Raw genomic sequence first — 5,220 nt, 5'->3', positions numbered from 1 at the left:
ACGTAGCGAAGAGCTGTTCGGCGGCGAATCAGATCTAGGGCGAATCCTGACCAAAATTCTTGGGCATGCTGAAAGTTATAATAAGAATAATAGGCCTATCTCCAGCCAGAGGTGGTCCTAGGACGGTGCGAATGATGCGACTGCACCGGGCGCCGTCATAGTGGGGGCGCCGAAAATGCAATGATAGATAAAATATAAAACCCAATCATCCACAATCGAAAGATATATTTGATAAGTTTTAGTAAAAACAAACAAAGCAACATGAAACATGACTGTGAAACATGTTTTACATCCTTGCAACGTAAAGGCTTTTCTTCGCCCGGGACCTCTCATGTACGAAAGACAGGCCTGTATACATATAGCGCAGAATTCGCATTTAACGTTGTAGACTGTTGACCCATTCAAACAAATATATTGTCTTTTTACTGTTATTGTTTCTCATCCATACTACTACTATGCTAATCTTTCGGAGGTCTGAGTTACTAATAATGTAAAAAATGTACGTTAACTTTAGTCTCTGTCTACAGTTTAGTCTCTACGGGAGACGCCACTATGTGATCTCGCACCACCTGATAATCTTGCTAGGGCCGCCTCTGTCTCTAGCACTAAACAATACGCAGAAACGTTATTTGGTGTGAATAAAAAAGTACAGACTATTGTAAAGCCCATTATAGCCACACATGAAGTACAGTAGAGTGTCGATAAGTGGAACCAATTGGGGACTGTGGTCCTTCCAGTTAATGATTTGTTCCAGTTTCCGACTTTGTACGAAAAAATACATTAACCAGTCCGATGTTCAAATTTTTCTCCGTTGCGTATCGCTTCTTGTTGAATTTTTCTCCGTTGCGTGTCGCTTCGTGTTGAATTTTCGTCGATTTTAAGCCTAACGAAAATTTTTATAATAATCATCGAGGCTATCGTATCGTTAAAAATTATTTCTGCATTTTGTACAAACAAAATAAATATATTAAAGAATATAAAAAACATGAAAATTATACTTTAGAAGTAAATTTAGTATCAAAAACATTCGATTCAGCACGACACAGTCCGACTGAAAATCGTTCCACTTTCCGGCCATTCCACTTACCGACGTTCCACTTATCGACGCTCTACTGTATATGAAATATATTATAATAAAAAAGTATTAAAAACTTATGATAATAATTCATTTTTCGTGGGCCCTTGACATGGGGGCAGGACTTAAGCCCTATTAATACCTATGTAGATTTGCCCCTGTACACAATACATGTATGCTGACTGGGTACCGCAAGCTACAATCTGACCGCGTTAAATGATTCGAATGACGTCATGCGCGCGCACTTGTTTACCACGGAAAACTTCCACACGAGCAAGCAATCGAGTTTCCGCAAGCATGACACTGACTTAAAACGGCTGGCCGCTAGCTGTCAATGTAAAAGGAAACAAATAAGAAAAGACATTACACGTTAGAATATATTATTATTGGCATATTTGTTTTCACATAAAAAATATATTGACAATCAAAACTTTCTCATAAGAATGCGGCGCATGCTAAGCAAGCTTAAAGAATTCGCCCCTGGTAGCAAGTGTGCCGAGGGCAACTCCTACAAGGAGTGTAATGCCACTACGCCTAAGTGCATTAACATAATTACAGTAATTTAAAATATTAGCATTCTTTTTAGAAGTCTCTATATATACAGTAAAATCTGTCAAAAATGGATTGTCTACGAAATAAAACTTGTCTAAACAAAGTTCTAGCTGATATCGCCGTGTTCGTTTTAGACAGGTTTAAATATATATTTTTTAAATTCAGTTTCTCAAAACAAAAACTATTTTTAAAGTCAAAAAGCATAATTAATGCCAAATTTCTTTGACTACAGAAGGTCATTATGGAAAATGTTAAATAACACAGAAATAAATACAAAACTAGATTCAAATTTAAATTAGCTTATAGTAAATGAAGATGTTCTTTTTATATAATGGTATCTTTTCCCATTCAATTTAATTAATTTTAGAATTGATAAAATGTGATAGGATATTATATCCTGTTTGTACCATGTTTCTATAAATATAATTTATTAGTGTTCTTGGAAATTTAAATTAAATATGAAATTAAAAATGTATTTCGTTTGAAAAAAGTAAAAAAAAAATAAATAAAATAAGTTATAAATATACTTATATAAGAATAAATAAACATGTAAAGTTAATTTAGTGCCAGACAATCAATTTTAATTTTCAGTTTTTATAATTTTATATTATATGGTGTGTATATATATTATATATAATACCATATAATATAAATATAATACCAATATACCAATGTATATATTATATTGGTAAATCTTTTCTAATCGAAAGACTACATTCTATTTCAGAGAGATTTCATAAGGTCGCATATTATATTACAGGCTGTAGAAGTACAGTATATACTTTAACACATACAAGATATACACAAAAATATACTATTTTACTTTTCCGGCTGTTGTACATAACAGAGGGGAAATATGGCGATCGATCAAAAATTGACCCCTTTTCACGATTTTTACATTTTTGGACTCAGGGAACCTTGAAACGTCCAGAAAAAAATAGAGGGTTTTTCTATATGTATAAATGTAAAGGTGCTACTATACAGACACGAATTTAGTAGGAAGCGAGAGGTTGCGAGCGTAGTTCGCGCAAAGGAAAGTCATGCACAAGCGAGAAGCGAGATATCTCGTGGTGAGAGCGAATTTCCGGCTCTCGCGCATATCCGACGGTTTGATATTTATCGCGTCTCTCCTCTTCTCTCTGAATACTGAGCATGCGCCTTGGCACGGGTAGATGTCTTTTCATCTTTCATCTGTTGTATATATACATAAGCATTTTTTTTTTTTTTTTTTTTTCGAACTATGGATATACATAAAGTCATTTGAATTCTATTTTATCAACGAATTATAATAAGGTTATTTATCCTTTCGCTGTTTTCAGATAGGAGGAACACCGTATTTTCGTTTTCTTTTTGCGTTCATTATAAAGTATTCCTAAAAACAAAAGTTTTTCTTCGCTAGTAGTAAGTGTCGTAGTCGAACCATTTTGATTTTTACTTTCATTCAGTGCAATAGTTCACCCTTCTTTGTGACGAGTTCAACGCAAACATGTGACGTCATCATGTCCGCACCCACTTTCGCTCGCTTCGGCGTAGTGGTACTGTACGCACTTAACGAGAGCGAGAAACGTCATCACCTCTTCTCACCTCAAATTCTCGCTCGCTCGCGTCTGCATAGTCGCATTTTAAGTGTGTGTCAGGTTATAATGCGCCCTAGGCAAAGTTTACAAGTGCTCCCCTTATTTCACAATTTGGATATCTTTTAAATATAAAATATATTTTATATTTAATATATATAATATATAAATAATATATATTTTAATATAAAAAATAAAAATTATTTTGGCATGTTTTATTAGTAATATACAAAGTAATATACAATATGTAATTCTTCTAAAAACGGATTCTTTATTTATTTATTTTTTAAAAATTAATTTCAAATTCTGTTATAATTAATTTACAAAAAGTTATAAAATACCGAAATTTAATATTTTAAAATATTTACGTTAACTGAATTTCAAATAGCAGTAAGTTCAAATCGTTTAGGTAAGGAACAAAAGAAATCAAGAGTTAAATAATAAAATAGTGTGATTTGTGAGGAATGAGGAAAAAGAATCGATACCTAAACAATTATTTATTGTGACATCATCACAATGCCCGTCTCATATTTTAAATTTATTAAAAATATATGCTCTTCACCTCAAATTAGTGGCTTGTCCCTGTACTGTAAATCATACTTTTCCTTTAACAATAGAGTTGTGTCAGTCATCTATTTAACTCCTTTCAGGGAAAAATGTTTGAATTGAAATAACGTGACTTCCGGTTTGCATAGGAAGTTCGTATGTAGTTAATCCTGCCCTAAGATTTCCATATCTGATTTCATCTTTTATCTGTCTAATTCCGTTCTCAAGATTAAGGAAAGACAGACGGACAACAGTGGGAATTTATAAACCTTACAATTTTTTTCAAATCGCAGCCCAAGCATATGTCACTATTTAATTTAATATATTAATGAAGTATGAATAAAGCATAGTTTGAAGTTTTGCGCCCTAGGAGGTTGCCTAATTTGTCTAAATGGTAGCGCTAGCCCTGTGTGTGTGTGGTTAGGTCGCACAATTTTGTTCACTCACTTTGAAGCTTAATAACTCCTGTACTTTTTGTCGGAAATTTTTGAAATTTTGCAGGGAGGTTTGTGTATTAGGGGATTGATGTTATTAAATTTTAGTTTTTAAAGGTTGAGGGGTAGGAGATAGAAGGGGTCGTGTGATGTTTCGAATAGAGTCGGACTTAATGAACATTTTATTCGTTATTATCATTTACAATTTTTTTTTTTTTTTTTTTTTTTATAAAACTCATCTCTACTCTCGAAATTAAACGTTTTGCTATCTTATAATAATTAATATTATAAAAAGTTTTTAAAATGGAATATAACAGACGACGCCATACGCGATTTTAAATATTTTTGCCAGGGAATTACACAACTTGCTCATAACAGATCGTTTTCTAGAGGAACTATCATGATAATTACATTCATACAATAATAAAACATTTACAAATTGTAATATAATTGTAAAATTAGTTTCTGGGTTTCAACAATAGCTTGTTAGCAATTTTTGTGATCATTTTCAGTATCATTGGAATATATTACGGGTGCTTTTATTAGGCGGGATCGAGTTGAATTCTCATTTTCAGCATTCTCTCTTCTTTTTCCGTGAAGAATTCTCGAAAAAACATAGGCTAAACAGATAAAAATAACATTAAAATAATCCTCAATACATTTTGTATTGATACTTGACTATTCAGCAATCGAATCGAATATAAAACCTTCTTGACCTTTTAATATTTATTCTTAATGTTAATAGACGAAGAATTATCTGAATAAATGCTACAAATTTCTAAAAAACTTTATTTTTTCGCCTTGAAAAGTAAATTTAATTTTGAATATTAAAATAAGGCTAAACCAATACCGTCGCCATTATTTTTTTCATTTTTTTAATATGTAGAGTGAGGTAAAATAATTTTATCGCTATTTTATAAAAACTTGTATTATAAAAATGCTTCAAAATTAAAAAAAAGAAAAAAATCTGCACTGGAAATAATTGTTCGCATTCTGACAATTTTATGTTGTATTTTACCAAAACAAATTAAAAAAGAAA

This window comes from Centruroides vittatus, unplaced genomic scaffold (assembly GCF_030686945.1).
Source record: "Centruroides vittatus isolate TY-2023 unplaced genomic scaffold, ASM3068694v2 contig_4, whole genome shotgun sequence".
NCBI lineage: Eukaryota > Metazoa > Arthropoda > Arachnida > Scorpiones > Buthidae > Centruroides > Centruroides vittatus.
This window is presented reverse-complemented; position numbering follows the sequence as displayed.